At 39.4% G+C, this 22,122-nt stretch overlaps 1 protein-coding gene and 1 non-coding gene across 6 annotated transcripts in view; one reads left to right on the forward strand and one right to left on the reverse strand.

Moving 5' to 3' along the window:
- Positions 1-22,122, reverse strand: part of UBE2E2 (ubiquitin conjugating enzyme E2 E2) — a 373,353-nt gene that overhangs the window by 96,607 nt on the left and 254,624 nt on the right. The window lies entirely within an intron of this gene.
- Positions 14,694-14,796, forward strand: LOC131513259 (U6 spliceosomal RNA). The gene has a single exon (XR_009262490.1). It is a non-coding gene; the product is annotated as a U6 spliceosomal RNA (small nuclear RNA).

Genomic DNA, 22,122 nt, shown 5'->3' on the forward strand with positions numbered 1-22,122 from the left:
GGGGGATTTAAGGGGGAAATGTTTTCACACTGTTCTCAAGGCCATGAGCTGACCTATTTGTTGCTAAACCCAACAGTGCCTTTTGTTTTCATTTTACTAAAACTGTAGCTTCTACTCCCTGATTCCTAAAAAGCTCCCTTCCCCAGGTATCTCTCCAAGAGACACTCTCTGCTTTAGTGTACTTCTCCAATGCTTTTGTCCTCTCCAAAGACATCTCTTCAGTGTCTGCTTCCTGAGGGGTTCTACTCTCAGTTTCCTTGTTTTTTCATCTTCCTTCTAGGTATCTCGTCATCAAACACTGATGGAACCTCTAATCTGGGGAGGAACCCAAGAGTCACCTGATTGTGTTTCCTCCTTCTCTTCTCTAAATTACCCAAAGCCTGTACAATCTATGTGATCTGTCTACTGGTTGCATTAGCTCTTACTTACATGACGGCACCAGCATCCTGTTTCCCTGCCTCCAATCTTGCTTTCCTCCAATCCATCCATCAAACTGCTGCTGATAGGGCAATTTCCAGAAAATCCTTTAAATGGGATCTTCTGCTTGCCTGCTTTCTCTGGCTTCTTAATATTTTCAAGATCAAACCCAAATTTTCTTTTAAAAATACCCGGCTCCAGCTGACTTTTCTGGCCTCATCTCTTGCCACTCCCTTTTCTTCCAGCTCCATTCTCCGGTCATATTGGACTTAGTTATAAAACCTTCAAGGCAGCTGGGCTTTTTTTTTGCCTCCTGGATTCGGATAAGATGCTCTGTAGGTCTGACCATTCTATTCGTCCCATAGGCCTCAACTTAGCTACATTCTCCTCAGTGACATCTTCCTTCCCCTCAAAGGCTAAGTAAGTACTCTTTTGGAAGTGGTAACATTCTATGCAAAAACAGCATTATAAAAAGTTATTTTGGGGACCTTTAATACTGGGGAAAGAAGAAATATTTAGCAACAGCATTATCTGGGTCACAGGAAAAAAAAGAACTCATTCTGATAGTGAAAAACCTCCCCTATGGCTAAAAGGGTGTTGAGAAAACAGGCCAGGATTGTAGCTCTTGAGAACACAGATGAAGAATGGTATTTCATCAACTCCTGAGGTTTCCTGTATTTGTTTATAGATTTTGTTTTGAATACCTGTAACACCAAAGCCCACCACAACATCTTAGGAAGTTACAATATAATAGTGGTGACAGAAAAGATCCATTTCGTTCACTAGGCTTGAATGGTTGATATTTTCTCCTTCATACATTTTCTTTCTAGTTCTTAGTGGTCTGGTCCTTATTCATGAAGTATTCCAAGAAAAAGAATTATTTTATACTTTCTGTCAATGAGTGCTTAATAAATGCGAGGATCTCTGTCCTCAATCACACTTCCCAGATTTGAAATGTGAAGAATAAGAAAAAAATGACTTCACTTGACTGTAGATATCTTTTATCAAATCTTACCTTAAAGTCACTACCGTCATCTATTTGTATCCTTTGTTAACGGGTCAACAACTCAGTAGAAGGGAAGAAACTAGAGAAAAAGAGGTTTTTAAATAACTACTACTTAATAATCACAATACTTCCTTTTCCCAGGGAAGGTAGTAGCTAAGTAAGTTAGTATGCTTAGTGAGTAAAACTAGCCTTCTGAAAGTTACTGAAGAAGGCAGACTCTGAGGTCATGACACCTTAGACTTCTTCTTTCCATGTTACGTGTATGTGTGTGTTTGTGTATATTTAAATGTTCCCAATGTGTGATATATTGCAAGGAGTATACAACTTTGCAAAAGACTTAAAATTTTAAGACCTAACTGTACAAAATAATGAATAGGGAGAAACAGAGAAATTGGGAAACAGGAAGGAAGACCATGGGGAAAAACTGCATATTGTTCCTTTTCCTCCTAAGCTGCATTTTGATAAGACACATTATCTTTGTAAGGACAAAGATAAGTCACAGCCAAAAAGAACCAAATCTTATTTTGTATATGTGGGTTGTTAGAAATAAGGTTACAATTATAAAGACTTGGGAGACCATCTAGTTCAGCTTTTTCAAAACACAGAAGAAGCAGAAGCATTAGAACAGGACTGGAATTCTACTGAATTAGACAATCAGGCGTAAAATCAACAAGAATTACTTAAAATACTGAATTATATAATCCTTTAGTTAGTTGAAAGACTCTAGAAATAAGTTGAGTTATCTGCAGATTTTTTTCTCTTCCTTTTCAACACACCCTCTTCCCCATAGAAAAAATTACGGACTTCAGTAGCAATTCTTAGCATGCATTTGCAAGGGTGAGAACCTGAAAAATGAAAAAGCTCTCACTGAAAATCTCTTCTATCCAAAGCCTTCATTTAAAAATTTTTAAAAAATGTTTATTTATTTTTGAGAGAGAGACAGAGCACAAGTGGGGGACGGGCAGACAGAGACAGGGAGACACAGAATCTGAAGCATGCCCCAGGCTCTGAGCTATCAGCACAGAGGAGGACATGGGGCTCGAACTCATGAGCTGTGAGATCGTGACCTGAGCCGAAGGTGGATGCTCAACCAACTAAGCCACTCAGGCACCCCCAAAGCTTTCATTTTAAAAGTGATATAATTAAGGGGCACCTGGGTGGCTCAGTCAGTTAAGCATCTGACTTCAGCTCAGGTCACGATCTCACAATTCGTAGGATCGAGCCCGGCATCGGGCTCTGCACTGACAGCTCAGAGCCTGGAGCCGGCTTCGGATTCTGTGTCTCCCTCTTCCCCGCTCGTGCTCTGTCTCTCTCAAAAATAAACAAACTTTAAACTTTTTTAAAATCTAAAAAAAAAAAAAAGTGATATAATTAAGGTTCTGCAAAGTGAAAATGCTTTGCTCAAGACCACACGCACAGCAGAAAACCAGAGTGCTCTGATCCTAAGGAGAGGCTCTTACCATTTCACAACTGCTATCAATTTAGATATGAAGACTCAACTGCAGAAACTATATAGTTACCATTATGATGGACTGCCCTGTGTAAGAGAAGAGACCAGAGATCAAGACTAACACCTGGGTTTCCTTTCACCTTTTTATCCTGGGCATGTTTCAAGGACTAGATTCAGGTTTGGTAAAAAGCCATTTTTATTTTAGCTACCAAATTCTTCTTTTTTTCAGCTTTTTAAACTAGAAGTACTGATTTTATGCTACTCTCTTCATTTCTTCAGCAAACGGATGACTTCTTGCAACACTGCTTTCACTGCCCACCTCCCAACTTGACTCTGTGCCTTTTCTCCATTCTATATTGAGAGATCAAAGTGCTCAAGGTACTCAAGACTTCCAGAACTAGCCTCTCTTACCTGTACTGTAAGAGCCATTTCGGCATGTGAGCTAGCCAATGCAGCAGGTCATGTTTCTTTATTATTTAAAACGTTCCCCCACACATGTGTTAGACAGGATGGCTATAGAACTTTAACGTGCCTACTGATCTTATCTGAAGGTTAAATAAGCTTTTGACAAAAGTGCAAGCCTCTGATGCCCCTACATAGTTTGAGGAGGTCAAATCCTTCTCACTTTTTTTTTTTTAGTTCTCAAAAAAGTTACCACTCACAGACGACAGAATATAAGCTTTCCTGGTATCATTCCAAATGTAGCTTTGTTGTTTTCTAACATGTTTTTTATTTTGTTTTTAATGTTTATTTATTTTTGAGAGAGAGAGAGAGAGAGAGACATAGTGTGAGTGGGGGAGGGGCAGAGAGAGAGGGAGACACAGAATATGAAGCAGGTTCCAGGCTCTGAGCTGTCAGCACAGAGCCCAAAGCAGGGCTTGAATTCATGAGCTGTGAGATGATGACCTGAGATGCTTAACCGACTGAGCCAGCAGGCTTGAACTCTTGAACTGTGAGATCATGACTTGAGCTGAAGTCGGACGCTTAACCAACTGAGCCACCCAGGAGCCCTGTGGAGCCCCTGTTTTCTAACATTTATAATACAGTATTGAAGTAAAAATTCCATTTGAAAGTTGAGATGGGGCAGGGGCATCTGGATGGCTCAGCCAGTTAAGCGTCCAACTCTTGATTTTGAGTCAGGTCATGAGAGCTCATGGTTCATGAGTTCAAGCCAGGCATCATGCTCTGTGCTGACAGCACGGAGCCTGCTTGGGATTCTCTGTCTCCCTCCTCGTGCTCTCCCTCTCTTTCTCTCTCTAAAAAAAAAAACATTAAAAAAAAGGAAGTTGAGATGTGGCAGATCTTAGGGACAGTGAGCTATTTTATAAAGATTTATTTATTTGTATACAAAGTTATTATCAAGGCAATTTCTTTCCCAAGTGGATTAAATACCTCCAATATACTCAATACACTTTCCACTGGCTGGGAACATCTTTGGTTCTTGGACAGGAAAATGGTAAACAACAATTTCTTCATACAGCTATCTAATTTCTTCCAGAAAAGGCTGGCTGTGGTATCCTACAACCTGCATTTTTCTTTGTATTCCTGACATTGCTCTGTGGCTCCAAGATCCACCAACAGGGTTCTCTTTCAATAGGTCAAATAGAAGGCCAATGGCAAAAGTAAACTGCACACACAGATATACAATAAATGTTGAAAAATAATACACAAGCATCTTAAGTAAAACACTAGTCTACTGGTATAGTTGCAGATCAAGACAACCAGGGGTCTGAATCCTGGTTCTGCCATTAAATATGTGAATTACAGCAAGTTATTTAATCTCCTATTGTCTCAGTTCCCTCATTTTTGAAAGAGTGGCTCCCTCATAGAGTTGATGTGAAGAGTAGATGAGTTAATATATGTAAACAGCTTAGAATAGTGTCTGGCCCATAATAAGGGTTATGTAAATTTATGCCATTGATATTATCAGCCATAGTCCAAATGAGGGACTAGTCATCAGGCAAATCAGGGTCCTGAAGCTCACCTCATCCTTTACTCCTGGACCCAAGACATGCAAATAGGAAGGGTTTCTCTTTAGGGGGTCTGACTTCCCTTTTCTGTACTTGGTGTATGACACCTTGTATGCTAATATCTCTCTCTGTCCACCATACTTCTTCCTGTTAAATACTGAGCTCATGACAGAAAGTGACAAGTTGACTGCTCAGTCCCATCTTTTCTGGTTTCTAATTCAGTAAAGAATAGCTTCAGTTTCTCATGTTCCATCCTGTAACAACATGTGAGACTCTACCAAGCCAGAATTCTCAGATGCTGTAGACTAGTGGCTTTAATACTCATTTTCTCAGCTCCACGATACACACACATTACCACTTCGACAACAACAAAATACCAATACATAGAGAGATACACTTTTCCCCCAAGGTCAGGAGAAGAAAGGCTAAATGTCAGCCTTGTAGATGGAGGTGTCAGGTGCTTAAAATAGACTCTATTGTAAATAATAATCCTGTGTTAAAAGACATTGACTGTCAACAAAAGATGGCATTTAGCAGACTTAATTCAAAATTTTCCTGTGATTACACTTCAGGAGATCAAGGTCTCCACAAGACCAAAATACTGGCTATTGGGTGCTGAGACTTATTTTCAAGTTTCCTACCTTTTTTCCTCAGTGCCTATTATGTGTAGAGCATTGTGTTATGATCTGAGCAAGATTTAAAAGAAACAAAACCAAACAAACCAAACAGTCCTGATCCCTAATGGGCTTCCTAACTGGGCAACATGGGAGAAGGAAGATGTATGTGTTCCATGGGACTCATAATTAAGATGATACAGGAGCCCCGCAAAAAGAATGATTTGATTTTCAGCATTTCCAGGTGGGTGGGCTTTCCTACACCACAGCACTCCCAGGTCGTGTGTCAGCAGTGATCTGAGAAGAAACATCAGACTCTCTCAGCCAGGGTAAGCATGTGGTTTGAACATATCCCACAGGTGGTTCTGACATAAACCACACCTTTTCTAGGAAAAGACTTCATTAAAAAAAGGTGGCAACTAAACTGGCTTGGAAAGATGAAGAAGATTTCAACAGGTACAGGAAGATGGGGCATAACAGGTTAAATAAAGGCACTGTGTAGAAATAAAGCAGGTAGGAGGAAAGTGAGTTCTCTGTTGGGAGAACAGCAAATATGCCAGCTGGCTGAGGTTAGATAATGTAGGGCTTCAAATGCCATGATAGGAATTGGAAATGTATTCTGGAGACCTGTGGTTTTCAAATTTGTTGCTTCTAGGAGCAGCCGCACTCCAATGAGGTCTTTTGGGATCACTAATCTCTCTGCTCCCTCCCTACCTGAGATTCAATTACAGAAACTGCATTCTGTCTACACACACACACACACACACACACACACACACACACACACACGTATAGATTCAGTACATGATTTCTTTGAATAAAGGGAGGCCAGTGCTGAACTGCTTCTGGAAAAGAAAGAAAAGAAAAGAAAAGAAAAGAAAAGAAAAGAAAAGAAAAGAAAAGAAAAGAAAAGAAAAGAAAAGAAAAGAAAAGAAAAGAAAAGAAAGAAAAGAAAAAAGAAAGAAAGAGAGAAAGAAAGAAAAAAGGAAGGAAGGAGGAAGGAAGAAAGAAAAGAAAAGAAAGAAAAGAAAAGAAAAGGAAAGAAAGAAGGAAAGAAGGAAAGAAAGAAAGAAAGAAAGAAAGAAAGAAAGAAAGAAAGAAAGAAAAGCCCAGGTCCCATCCCAGACTATTTCAATCAGAATTTAATGAGCACCTAGGGCTGAGAACCGCTATCAGACTATGGAGTCACTGAGGGCCTCAAAGTGTGGTCCAGAGAACAAGAGTATTATGCAAACCTATTGAATCAGAATTTAAAAAGATCTCTGGATGACTGATATGTATATTAAAGGCTGAGAGGCGCTGAAGGAAGGTTTCATGTGATATAATTTACTGATCATCTTCTATATGTCAGACATGATGCTAGATACTTTTTGTACTTCTGTGAGCCTTGGTTTCCTTATCTTACCTGTAAAAGGAAACTTTACATTGTGGGGGCTTTATTAAGAATTAGATAAAAAGTTTCAAGTACAGTGCTTGGCAAAGAATGTTTTAAAAATGGCAACTGTTACCATTAATACATATTCCTTCAAATGACTGCCTTTCTACAAAATTACTGTTATCTGAAACTGAGGCTCAAAGAAGTTCAATGGCTGGACAAAAATTACACTGTAAATGGTGGAACTGAGCTTCAAACCTAGGAACGTGTCATTCAAAAGCTCATCTTCTTTCCCATACAGCTCTCTGGCATCAAGGCTTAGTGTAGACTGGAAGCGACACAAACAGAAGACAAGGCAGTCCTGATGAACTAGGAGGTGCTAGCATCAGCCCCCACATTTCTGCGTCAGAGATGAGAACTGGCCAAAATCACAGGCGAGTACCAACAAAAGGCAGATGTGAGTTATGTGAATCCCAACATCATGGAAACATTCAGCCACTTAGCTAATATTTGTATAGCATTTGTTTGTTAGCATTTAACAATATTTAGTCTCTAGACAGGTTTACAGAGTTCACAAACAACTTTTGTATGTATTATAGTCTTTAACCTTCACCACAACTAGGTAAAATGGGATTATTATTCTAAAATGAAATCACTCCATTTTTTTCTCCTTTTTAAGGGCCTTTATTTAATAGCACAAACCTGGATTTCTTAACACATTATAGAGGCTTTCGTGTCAGGCCTTGTGTTTAAGAAAAATCCAGATTCTCAATGACATGCACAGAGTTCATCTCCTACCCTTCTTTCTTCCTTCAGCCCATCGGCGAAGGTCAGAAGTAGATGGGTTTTTGGTCAAAGGAAACACGACCAGGGCAGGTAGCACAGGTCTGGCGATCTTGTTTGCTCCAGTGAAGGAATGAAAAGTACCTGACTGAACTCTGGGGGTTCTTGGCAGAAGTGGTGCCTCAGCTGGAGGCGAGTTTTTTTTTTTTAAATTTTTTTTAACGTTTTTAAAATTTATTTTTGAGACAGGGAGAGACAGAGCATGAACGGGGGAGGGTCAGAGAGAGGGAGACACAGAATCTGAAACAGGCTCCGGGCTCTGAGCTGTCAGCACAGAGCCCGATGCGGGGCTCAAACTCACGGACCGCGAGATCATGACCTGAGCTGGAGTCAGATGCCCAACCGACTGAGCCACCCAGGCGCCCCTGAATATTTGACTTTAAAATAGAGTCATCTACCCAATTGAATACTACCAGACATTCCAATCACTAAACTAATTTTATTGCTCTGATCCACAACCTCCAGCTATTTTTTGATTTCAATTTAGCTTCTCAGTAGGCATGCCTATAGGGAGAGAATGTACTTCTCAAAGGACATGAATGTCCAGGCCCCCGGGCACTGATAGTCCTCATCACAAATATAACCATCACTCTTTTTCTTAAAAAATTTTTTTTTTAACGTTTATTTATTTTTGAGACAGAGACAGAGCATGAACGGGGGAGGGTCAGAGAGAGGGAGACACAGAATCCGAAACAGGCTCCAGGCTCTGAGATGTCAGCACAGAGCCCGACACGGGGCTCGAACTCATGGACCACGAGATCATGACCTGAGCCGGAGTCGGCCGCTTAACCGACTGAGCCACCCAGGCGCCCCTGGAGGCAAGTTTTTAAGAGACCAGTCCCACAAACACCTTAGGGGAGAAGAGAGAATGAGCAACCAAACAGAAGACTAAGACGTTGCTTCCTGGCTTTTGGTGTATTCATAAAATCTGAGTTATGTCCCCTACCTTGCACATCATTTGTGCCAATATTTCTATGAGGCATCCTTAGGAGTCCACAAAATTCCTGACTCCATAGCTATAAAGAATACACGTTTTAAAAAGGGAAGCACATGTGGGGCGCCTGGGTGGCGCAGTCGGTTAAGCGTCCGACTTCAGCCAGGTCACGATCTCGCGGTCTGTGAGTTCGAGCCCCGCGTCAGGCTCTGGGCTGATGGCTCGGAGCCTGGAGCCTGTTTCCAATTCTGTGTGTCTCCCTCTCTCTCTGCCCCTTCCCCGTTCATGCTCTGTCTCTCTCTGTCCCAAAAATAAATAAAAAACATTGAAAAAAAATTTAAAAAAAAAAAAAAAAAAAAAAAGGGAAGCACATGAATGGATCTAGAAACATTTTGCAGGGATGGAGCTATGACGGCACTTTCCTACCGCCTAGTTGACCAGGCACAGCCCATTATGCCCTTGCTTTCATCGGAGATTTTGTAGTCTGCCCTTGTAAAACATTTATAGAAGTGACTTCCAGCACTCAACTTAGTGATTTAATATTATACAAAGTTCATTAGTCATGGTATCTACATCAATTCTCTACAGACGCTATTATTACCTCTCAGGTTTCAGCCATTGCGTTCTCTCTTTGTAAGCAAAACAAACACAGATTTTATTGAAGATTTGCAATTTAAGAACCACCAATTTGTAGCATCCCTTAATAACTCCTGTCAATGTAGGCCGTCTTTGAAGGATTCAGTGGTTTTTGCTTTTGGCAGTGCTACAGTGGTGGAAATAACTTACGCTGCCCGTGCCCATCGTACAGTGTCTGCTAACACGCAGGGTTGCTGGCTGCCAAGCAGATTTAATTTACCCACTTCTCAGCTTGCATTAACCTTTGAATAATAAAGCACAGCTGAGGCTGCTGTAAGAAACAAACCGAGGAATGAATAATTAAAAGCACCTTCTCAGCCTTGGAAAGACCAATCCCTAACCATTAGGGGAGATTTAATTGTGACTGAACCAAGCATTAAAGAGGCTAATTGTATTCTTTATAAACTGAAACAAATGCTAAGGACATAGTGTGACTACAATATCTGTAGTATATGAAAAGCAAAGCCCTGAAAGCGCCCCATAATCAGTTCAGATGAAAAAAAGGGAGAGGAGACGGATTCTAAAGAAAAAACAATTACTTCTAAAGATGGGCACTCTTGCTGTCTACATGCAGACCAAATTGCTACTACTTATAAGAAGCTATTATTCACGTAACACAGGTGGACTGGCTAGAATAGCATCTGAAGGGATAGAAATGTTAAAGCTGAAACAAAAGGTTGAGAATAGAATAGATTACAGGAAAACCCTATCTCCTTTGAATCTGTCAAGTGCTTATGCCAGCTGGGATTCTTCTTTGCTTTTGATGGATTTAATTTTCCTCTGGGAACCCAAATCTAATGTAGCTGTCATATTTATGTGTTAAGATCACTAAACAGTCATTGGTATTTTATATACTTGCTAATACGTTGTTAATGCTTAATTCTATATTCAAACCAAAGAGTGACCTCTTTATCTGAATGGTTGGAAACGATGATCTGTTTCTAGACCTCCGGCAAAGGGCAGGACATCCCCCTAAATCAAAGAGGGCAGTTTCCCCTCATTAGTGACTTTAAAGTATGTGTTTTTAATACTTCAAATTAGGAAGCTTTTCTTGTACTTAAGTTTATTTTGCTAAATTTAAGGTCTTTTTCTCTACCTCTGTTCATAAAGCCATTATTGTCAATGCCCTTCTCATAGTAACCTTTCAATTACTAGGAGGTAGGCAGGTAAACATTGTTTTTCTGTACTAAGCAATTTTATGGCTTTTAAAATGGCTTTAGTTTTCACTTTTATGCTTCTTTTAATTCTCTGAATGAACTTCTCTAATTTCTGATATATCTAACTTAGAGATGACTCTTTGTATAGAGTAGGTAAAAGATGACCAAAAGATGGTCACAACTGGATTTGCCATTTTAGTACAGACCAGCTTCTCATTTGGGAGAACAAGAATACTATTTTTTTGTTATATTCTTAATATTTTCCTGTATCACATCAATTTTTGATATAAGAAAACTAACTGCTGGTTTATTAACTGCTGGGACTAAAAATCTTAACAGTTCTATTTGTAATTAATCACCACTGGAAACAGTTCTCATTACTCCTGTTTCTTTTGAACATCACTATACCCTCACCAACACCTTCCAGCTGTCAGGTACTTGTTTAAATTTCCTTTGGTGTTCAGTCTATTGTATTCTCCTCACAGTTAGCCATTTTGTAACACTTGGTTTCACTCCAGCCCCAGCAAAATAAATGATCCCTACCCCTGGTTTCCCATAGGCCATGACTTCTGTCTCCGTGACAGCACTTACACTAGGTAATTTTGCCGCCTGCCTTTAGTGGAATGGAGTCTCCTGGGGGCAGGCATTACGTCTTACTCATCTTTATACCCTAGTCAGCTGCCACGGTGTCTGGCACACAGCAGATAACTCAATGGTTTTCGATTCAACGTGAATTCACGAAGAATTGGCGCTTGTAACAGTGCCAACTGAGGAGGGAGTAGATACTGAATAAACATAGGATTAGCTTTTGGGGGGGATTATTTTATTTTAAACCTTTTAATTTTAAAAGTTATACATTTATAGAAACATTGCAAAGATGGTTTAGAGTCCTCATAGACCCTATAGCCAGTTTCCTCTATTATTAACATTTTACAGTAGTATGGTACATTTGTCCCAGTTAATGAGCCAATACAGGTATGTTGCTATTATTAGAGTCCTTAGTTTATTGAGATTTCCTTAGTTTTTTATCTAATATCCGTTTCTTGTTTCAGGATTCCATTCAGGATACCATATTATTTAGTAGTTGTGCCTTTTCATAATGCTCCATTCTTTAAAAACATTTTTTTTAATGTTTATTTATTTTTGAGGGAGAGAGAGAGACAGACAGACAGACAGACAGACAGAGTGTGAGCAGGGGAGGGGCAGAAAGAGAGGGAGACACAGAATCTGAAGCAGGCTCCAGGCTCTGAGCTGTTAGCACAGAGCCTGAAGCAGGGCTCGAATTCATGAGCCGTGAGATGATGGCCTGAGCTGAAGTCAGACGCTTAACCGACTGAGCCACCAGGCGCCCCAATGCTCCATTCTTTTTTTAAAAAACACAGTCATACCTCATTTTATTATACCTTGTTTTATTGCACTTTGCAGATACTACGTTTAAATTTAAGGTTTGTGGTGACTCTGACTGAGTCACAAGTCTGTCAGCACCATTTTTTTCCAATAGCCTGTGCACACTTTGTGTCTCTAAGTCACGCCTTGGTAATTCTCACAATATATCAAACTTTCCTATTATTATTATATTTGTTACAGTGATCAGTGTTCTTTGATGTTACTATTGTAACTGTTTTCAGGCACCATGACCACACCCATATGAGACAACAAATTCAATTGATAAATACTGCGTGTGTTGTGACTGGTCTACTGAATGGCCATTCCCTGCCTCTCTCCCTCGCCTTTGGCCTCCCTATTCCCTGAGACACAACAGTGATAAAATCAGGCCTATTAATAACCCTACGATGGCCTTTACGTGTTCACATGAAAGGAAGAGTTACATGTTCCTTTAAAAGCTGGAAATGATTAAGCTTAGTGAGGAAGGCATGTCAAAAGCTGAGATAGGCTGAAAGCCAGGCTTCCTGCAGAAAACAGCCAAGTTGTAAATACAAAAAAAAGTTCTTAAAGGAAATTGAAAGTGCTGGTCCGGTCAGCACATGAATGATGACAAAGCCAAACAGCCTCATTGCTAATATGGAGAAAGTTTTAGTGGTCCAGAAAGCAGATTAAAGCAGCCACAACCTTCCATTAAGCCAAAGCCTAATCCAGAGCAAGGCCCTAAATGTCTTCAATGAGAGAAGGGAGAAGGCTGCAGAAGAAAAGTTGATTGCTAGCAGAGGTTTGTGTACAAGGCGTAAGGAAAGAGGCCAACTCCGTAACATGAAAGTGCGAAGTGAAGCAGCAAGTTGTTCACGCAGAAGCTGCAGCAAGTGATCCAGAAGGTCTAGCTCAGATCTATTAACGAAGATGGCTATACTAACAACAGATTTTCAATGTAGAACAAACAGCCTTACACTAGAAGATGCCACCTTGGACTTTCATAGCTGGAGAGGAAAAGTCAATGCCTACCCTCGAAGATTCATAGGACGGGCTGACTCTTTTGTCGGTGGCTAATGCAGTTGGTGACTTTAAGTTAAAGCCAAAATTCACTGACCATTCCAAAAATCCTAGGGCTCTCATGAATTATGTTAAATCTACTCTGCCTGTGCTCTATAAATGGAACAACAAAGCCTGGATGACAGCTCATCTATTTACAACATGTTTTACTGAGTATTTTAAGTCTACTGCTGAGACCTACTATTTGGGAAAAAACAATTCCTTTCAAAATATTATTGCTCATTGACAATGCACCTGGTCACTTAAGAGCTCTGATGGAGATTTCCAACAAGATTAATGTTACTTTCATTACTGCTAACACAACATCCATTCTGTAACTCATGAATCAAGGAATCATTTTGACTTTCAAGTCTTATTATTTAAGAAACATATTTTGTGGGGCGCCTGGATGGCTTAGTTGTTTAAGTATCTGACTTCTGCTCAGGTCATGCTCTCGTGGTTCATGAGTTTGAGCCCCATATCGGGCTCTCTGCTGTCAGCACAGAGCCTGCTTCAGATCCTCTGTCCCCCTTTCTCTGTGCCCCTTCCACGTTGCTCTTTCTTTCTCAAAAAAGTACATTTTGTAAGGTTACAGCTACCATAGATAATGATTCCTCTGAGGGATCTGGGCAAAGTACATTGAGAACTTTCTGGAAATAATTCACCATTCTAGATGCCATTAAGAATATTCATGATTCATGGGAAGAGGTCAAAATGTCAACATGAACAAGATAACCGTCATGGATGACTTTGAGGGGTTCAAGACTTCAGTGGAGGAAGTAACTGCAGATATGGTGGACACAGCAAGAGAACTAGAATTAGAAGTGGAGCCTGAAGGTGCGACTGAACTGCGATAATCTCATGATGAAACTTTTAACAGATAATGAGTTACTTCTTATGGGTAAGCAAAGAAAGTAGTTTCTTTTTTTTTTTTTTTTTAATTTTTTTTTTTTCAACGTTTTTAATTTATTTTTGGGACAGAGAGAAACAGAGCATGAACGGGGGAGGGGCAGAGAGAGAGGGAGACACAGAATCGGAAACAGGCTCCAGGCTCCGAGCCATCAGCCCAGAGCCCGACGCGGGGCTCGAACTCACGGACCGTGAGATCGTGACCTGGCTGAAGTCGGACGCTTAACCGACTGCGCCACCCAGGCGCCCCAGAAAGTAGTTTCTTGACATGAGTTTACTCCTGGTGAAGATGGTGGGAACACTGTTGAAATGGTAACAAAGGATTTAGGGCATCACACATAAACTTAGTTGATAAGCAGCAGCAGCGTTTGAGGGGACTGACTCCAATTTTGAAAGAAATTCTCCTGTGGGTAAAACGCTATCAGCCAGCAATGCATGCTGCAGAGAAATTGTTCGTGAACGGAAGAGTCAATTAATGTAGCAAACTTCATTGTCTTATTTTAAGAAATTGCCAAGTCACCCCAACCTTCAGTAACCGCCATCGCCATCAGTCAGCAGCCATCAACATCAAGGCAAGACCCTCCACCACCAAAAGATCAACTTGCTGAATGTGCAGATGATGGTTAGCATTTTTTAAGTAATGAAGTCTCTTTTGGTTAAGGTATATGTATTCGGGTTTCTTTTTCAGACATAATGTTACTGCTTACTTAATGGACTACAATACAGTGTAAACATAACTTGTATGTGCATTGGGAAATTTAGAAATTAATTTGACTCACTCTATTGTATTACTGGCTTATTGCAGTGGTCTGAAACCAAACCCAGAGTATCTTGGAGCTATGCTTGTAATAAAAACTTAAGTAGAGAAACTGAGAGAGGTGTTACGGAATACTTGGTACTATCTTTGCAACTTTTCTGTAAATTTAAAGTTATTCCAAAATAAAAAGTTAACTTGTGCTTGCTTCAGCAGCAGATGCATGAAAACTGGAACCATATAGAGAAAATTTGCACGGCCCCTGCACAAGGATGACACACAAGGTCATGAAGCCTTCTGTATTAAAAAAAAATAAAAATAAAAACTGACACTGAAAACAATAAAAGCAATATCTTGAGTTTCCTTAAAAAAATCTCTATGTACAAATGTTCAGCTTGCACATGTTTAAATTTTAAATGTAAGTCTATGATTACTCATCTCTCTATATGGAAGTTTTCCCCAAACAGTGCCAAATGCTTTACCTTAGCTACATCCTAGTTTCATTAATCACCCTGGTAATATGACAGTGCTCATGAAAGATATTAATAAAATATCAACATTTAAAATTACTTGCATTCTGGGGAGGAGAGGCATAGGGAGAGGTGATGGTGGGGATATTTCAACTGGATCTGCTCTGTAACTCAAGTTTAAGTGTATCATTTCAGTATGCTTGATCCTTTGCTCCCCAGACGCTCAACCTCTCCATGTATATTATTATTCATAATGTTTCTAAGCTCAGTGAAAATGGATATACAGTAAAAGAAAAGTTAGCTGGCATGCCAATGACTACCTTCCAATGTATGAGATCATGATATATAAGGAATCCAAAGTACCTTCTCAAAGCCATCTCCCCTTTATCCAAAGACTATGGATAGGCTGTGTCATTCAAGATTTTACTTGAAGCAAATATGCCAATCGAATACTCCACAGCAATGAGACAAATTCCTCCGAAATAGTTAAGATATGCTCAATGGTCACTTATCAGTTTGGTAGGCTTCCACACTCCAAACTGTCCAGATATCCATCCCTGTAACTTCCTGTAAGCAAGAGTGGAGGCAGTACCAGAGCTCCAGTGGAACTACTGAGAGCTAGTGAAGCCACTTCTTAACATTGCAGTCTCAAACTTTCCTTGTTAGATCTATCAAATGTCTATCCATGAAGATATAAATAAAGGAGGTCAGTACGGGATGGAAGCTGGTAACAATAAAAGTATTTGAGCAACAGTTAGTTGTTCCCTCATACCTTCACATTTGACCATATGTGTGTATGCATGTGTGTGTGTGTATACATACATACATACATACATACATAGAGAGAGAGAGAGAGAGAGAGAGAGAGAGAGAGAGAGAGAGAGAAGGCAGTGGGAGATAAAAGAAACATAAAAAGTTAGGAGTAAAAGAGAGGTTTGAGACCAATAAAATGTGACAAGGTAGATTTACAATTTACAATTCTTAAAAAAATTTTTTTAATGTTTATTTCTGAGAGAGAGAGAGAGAGAGAGAGAGACCAAGTGAGCGAGCACGGGGCAGAGAGAGAGAGAGACACAGAATCTGAAGCAGGCTCCAGGCTCTGAGCTGTCAGCACAGGGCCCGATGTGGGGCTCGAACTCATGAACCATGAGATCACGACCTGAGGCAAAGTCGGACGCTTAACCAACTGAGCCACCCAGGTGCCCCTATTATTCTATTTTTAAAAGCTGGAAGAATTGAATTCTCTTGTCCTACTCCAGTTCAAGCCCTGATAAATATAAAATCCAATTTTGTTTAAATAAAATAAATTGTGTAACATATAAAAGCAGAGCAGCTATTCAACAACAACTACCTGAAAAAGCGGAGCAGGATTGTAGGGTGGAGGCAAAAAAAAAAAAAAAAAAAATGATTGAAAACTACCCAGCTGTAGGATTCTTATATTATTGAATGGACACCAAAACGGAGAACGTCAGCTTCATGTTCCTCAAAGGTAATATAACTATCAAACTGCTAGCTAAATATTAAGAGGACAACTATTATGCTATTTTGCAGGCATGTTTGACTTCCTTGAACTGCCCTCCAGCAAACAGTCAGAGGTTTTTTGTCCCAAGTGAGTCACTTTCTCACTCTTGCTTCTGACTCCAACAACCTGCTTGGGGCACAGTCTACTCCACATTGATACGTGTAATTTTTCTTACATTGGATGATGAATATTCTTCATTTACAGAAGGTTTTATTTTTTAAATCTGAGGAATGATATCTTCATGAATATAAAAGAATAACTATACTATAAAGCTCTTCTCCTTTTCTTTCTCCCAAAAAGGCTGTGGTAGATCAAAACATACAATCTACAAACTGTCATGTACAATCTCAGTTTACCACAGAGTAACTAAAACATCTCCAACAGATTTGATTTACATTTAGTTTAGTGTACCATGATTTCCTCTTTAAAAAAGTATTTTACTCTCTATTAACATGAAGAAAAGCTCAAAATATGTCAAATAAAAAGGGAAAAATGTGTAAAATTAAATCAATTTACTTGTTTATTTATTCATGCGTTCAACAAACATATTCTAAGCTCCATCTATGTGTTGGTCACATAGGTAATGTGTATTTAGCACTGAACAAATCCAAACTCCTTAAGTTCACGGACTTTATATCCTGGTGAGGAGAAGATAACACTAAGCAAATAAAAGTAAATACGCAGTTTGTCTGACAAGAACTATGGTGAACAATAAAAAAAAGGGTTGGTAAAGGCAGTGATTCCAAATTATTTTTAAAAACAAAACAAAAACTAGACCACGTATGTGGAACATTTAGGTATTACTTTATGACATTTATCAACTTCTGTAAGCTGTAGTTTTCCACTCCAAAAACAATCATGTAAAAGCTCCTAAAAATATATTAGCACACGACAGTCTGTTTTCTCTGTGAAGTGTGATACTATTTTAACGTTCACAGCTGGCTAAGGATTTGTAAAATAGCAAAAGAAAGGGTCCCAATTCATGTCAGATTTCTATTTTAGGCTAACAATTTATTCACTGCAAATACAATTACACTGTTTATGACCAGAGCATGCTAAATATTCACAATGTAATGTTTTAAATTATAATTTTGTTAATGATTACACCTCTTCAGCTGAACATTAAAATAAAGACAGATACAATGTCTTTTTTAAATACGATTTTTCTTTTTCTTTCTTTTTTCATTATTTTCAGAGTGAGAGCATGTGTGAGAGCAAGAAGCAGAGGAGCAGGGAGAGAGAGGAAGGGAGACAGAATCCCAAGCACTAAAAGTACAGAGCCTGACACAGGGCTCAAACTCACAAACTGAAAGATCATGACCTGAGCCAAAATCAAGAGTCACATGCTTAACTGACTGAGCCACCGAGGCACCCCAAGACAGAAAGTGTTTTTAGCAAAAGAAACAATAAGGAATTTAACCCAAATTCCAGAGTGAAATTATAAACTCTGGAAGTTATCAGTTAATGTCAGAACATTCCAATTTGGTTATTCCTATAACTTTATGTACGATGCAGGTAGCAGCAACTCATAGTACACATGGATGTATTATAACAAGGAATAGCTTGTTAAACACTGAACATAGTAGAATAAGAATCAAATGGTTTAGATTCATTAAATTTAAGTTGTGGGTCAATATCTTTTAGTAGTTTTCTACTACTAATTTCATCAATCTTACGGTATATCAAGTATAATAATTACATTCAATGTCTTTGCTCAAAGAGACACTGTCAGTATTAAGAAAATAACTGAGCTGTCAAAACACCAACATTATTTTTTAAATTTCAAAAACAGCAACAAACAAGAACCTCAGGGACAGGTCATAAGCCCCCTGGGTAGCAGACAGAAAAGCAAACCAATATTGATAAAAATATGTTGGATAAAGGAACAAAAATCCACTTTACAAAGAAAATTGGTTTGCTGGGTTATTTAGGGAATGCAAACAACAATATGGGAAGGAAAGGAAGAGGCATGCGAGCTTCAAATACTATAAAATAGTTGATAACTCATATAGTGAATGGGAATCCTTGGGTACCCCACGCTTCTGATTTGGTTGGTAGTAGTCCATGTGTAAAGCCTCCAAAGTCACCACAGACAAAACAACCCTCTAATTTTAAATTTAGACTCTTATGTAGATGGCAAATGACAGATCAACTCATGCATGTTTAAAACGACTCAGTTTGTTGTAGACACATTAGAAGTATCCACAGACTTACTTCTAATGCCCAGCTTGCCCACTCAGCGACCTTGTATGGCAATTAAGGTAAGTAGCAGTTGAGAAGGGTCTATGTTTTGGTAGTAATGATATTATCACATATAAGCATATTTCTCTTCGAGTAAACATACATAAATGTGTTCTTCCTTTTATTAAAACAGTCTCAATGCCAGGAAAAAAATGAAAGACCTTCTACGTTTGTAAACTTGGCTCCCATGGATTTCAAGACAGTTGCATTTTTAACTGAAAAATCCAGCACAAAACAATTGAGATCTGTTTCCGTTTCATGGTTAATCATACTTTAGAAATAAACTCCTGAAAAAGTTCAAACTCGTATCTTGGCAGGTTCCTGCTTCTCCATAAACCCTAACTGATTTAAGTTTTGAGTTACTGATTTGAATTTTAAGGAATTTATTTTATCCAATTAAACTATGGCATATATTAATAATGAAGTTACAAATACAGAACAAGAGAAATATATTAAGAACTGAAATGCTGCTGAAGGACTTCACTTAGAAAAATGGTTTCAGACACAGAAGCTCTGAGATGCTTACTTTCAGGGAGTAGGAACCGTGAAACTAGAAGCATACCAAGAACAGGAAACTCCAGATGAGATCCTGATAGGTTTGATTGGCATTTGTGATACTGTAACGGAGATATCAAGAGGGCTGGAAAAATATCAGTTCTCTGAGCAAAGCAGTGATGAGTAGATAAAAATATACCTACCTGTGATGATAAAGTAAAGGCAAGGAAACAAAGATAATTATCACACTACTCCTAAGAAGGAATGTTATGGGAAGGAGAGACCAGAGGCTGATATGGACCAGAAAGGGACCAAACAGTGAGAAAGACACTGAGCAGAGAACCCAGATTCAATCTCAAAATGGGTGGTCACCAAGATGATGAAAGAGAATACCCAAAAAATACATACACTCAGTAGTGTTAGGGAGATTTTAAGTGTTATCACTCCCCCTTTTTTAACTTGTTGCCAGCATTCATGAACGTTAAAATTCTGTTTCTCTGCGTATAAGTAACAAAGGTAGATTTAGAAGCTATTTGTATCAGTGGTAGGATAATTAACAACGATGTTAACTGGAAGTTTAGGCATTACATCTAGAAAACAAAAAATAGTAAGATAATGTTTTGCATTCCCAAGTTGCCTACCAGATAAATTTGTGGGCCTTCTGGGGTTTAGCCACCTGTTCTTAGGCAACATTTAAGTACAAATGTATTTTTATAATAAAGGTCACTGGATTTTTTTTCTCATTTATTCATTATAATTATTTCAAAGTCACTGTAACCAGATGTAAAGGTAAGAATTACACACACAACTTTCAGAAAGAAGGAAAAAGAAAATCTTTTCCCGGTCTCTAAAGGAAAAAAAGAAAACTCAGAAAAATTTCCTAGGAGTTATCACAGAATTACTGAAGGCAAGGTTCTTTTCAAACATTTAAAACTTTGGGAAATCTGTGTTTCCTTAACTCAGTATGCTGGAAAAGGGCTATTCTATTTATTGCAAAGGTTCAAGAGAGTCTATATATTTAATTTTTCAGGGGGCTAAAATCTCACCAATGCGATAAGGATATGGTATGGATCCCAAAAGCTAGTTGTATCCCAGCTTTAGTTCCACTGCAGTGAACTTACGATTACAACTAAGTAGGGTATATTAATTCATCCATCCAAGGAAAACGCAGATGCTAGATCCTGGGGGCACGGTGGTAAGGCACAGCCGCTCTTCTTGAGTTTCACCATTTAAGGGGAGAAGACAGACCAGTTAAGGGATAATTACAGTGTATTATGATGGATGTGGTCCGTATTAGGAGTAAGTACAGAGTACTTATGGAAGTAAAGAGGAAAGGCTCCTCAACCAAGCTGTGAGAGAAGAGAGCTGAAAGATTCAAGGAAGTTACCCGCGGGTAGGGGAGAGTGGAAGAAAGGGCGGGGAAAGAAAAGGCAGGTAGGGGAAGAGCACTGGCCAGGAGGCAACAGAGAAGAGGGTTTCTTTCAGAAAACTAGGCACCATGCGGTGCTGTGGCAAAGGGTGAGGCAGGAAAGGTAAGCAGGGCCAGATCAAGAAAGCACCTTTTATGCAGTACTAGAATGGATTTGTCCTGAGGACAATGGAATCACAAATAAGTTTCAGAAAGAGAAGTGAACATGAACATATTTTCAGTGTAGAAACATCAGTCTGACAGCAGTGAGGAAGGGGCCGAGACTGGGGACATGAGACCAGTTAGGAGGCTTTATGGTATTCAGGTAGAAGATGATGGTGGTAATGAAGTCTGAATTCTGGAGCCGAGACACAAAAGGAGCATGTTGAATCTGAAGGACCCGTAGGATGTCCAGGTGCAGATGCCCAGCCAGCGTTGAAATTTAGGTGAAACAGCTGCTGCAGAACAGATTTGTGAGAAAGCAGTAAACAGTGCACCTTCAGAGGCCCAGGAGTACAACACGTTATATGAGAACCAGCAGTGAGAATGGTGAGAAATTAAAAGGGTGTTCTAATGAGAAACAGTCACTGACATTTAAAAGTATGGGCATTAGATGAGGTGACTGAGAAAGAGCAACCAAATAAGGAAACTCCAGAGAGCATGGCATCACAGAGGCCAAGAGAGAGGAAAACACTTGAAGGGGGATAAAGAAGTCAACTGTAACATACTGCAGAATGGGAGAGAAAATGACACTGAGAATGGTCCATGAGTTTGAGTAAAAACTGATGTTCCTGACTTTGGGAAGAACAGTTTAAGTGAGACTACTTGCATCGTGGATTGTGGATTAAGGAAGGCACAATATAAGAGATTCAAAGAAAGACAATGTGTTTCTCCTTCTGGAAGTCTGGATGGGAAGGGGCAGAAAGGAATGTGGCCTGAAGAGGAGGCAAGAGGGGGCGGAATACGAAGTAGGCAGGCAAGAGGGATGATGAAATCACCGACAGAAGCACTGAAACCTCTTCTACTGTGATAGGAAGGTAGGAGAAGAGGAGGAAGGAAGACGGGAGACTGAGGTTTTAGCACAATGTTAGTACCACACATGTGGAAACAGCAGTTTGAGCCTAGACTGCCACCTTGGTTGCGTCATCATGGTAAATCTGACTGTATAAATCAAAACTTTTCTGGTCCTCAGTTCACTCTCATAAAGATGAGGATATGGTGCGTTAGATACCCTCTAAAGCCCCTTCAGTAATAAAGTCCATAATAACAGGTCATAATCACATGAGGGTTTTTGCTTGTTTTTGTGATAGAAGGCTATAAAAAATGAACTAATATGTACAGAAATGGACTTACTTATGTCTGATATCTACACAGTCCCCTTGGAGAAGAGAACTGTGAATCAAATTTACATTGTAAAGTAAAAACCAGAATCACTGTGGCTCAGGCATGTAATAGAAATGCTCAGTCTGGCCCAGTGTGCCCAACCAGAAAACTGAA

Source organism: Neofelis nebulosa, chromosome 5 (assembly GCF_028018385.1).
Source record: "Neofelis nebulosa isolate mNeoNeb1 chromosome 5, mNeoNeb1.pri, whole genome shotgun sequence".
In the NCBI taxonomy this organism is placed as follows: Eukaryota; Metazoa; Chordata; class Mammalia; order Carnivora; family Felidae; genus Neofelis; species Neofelis nebulosa.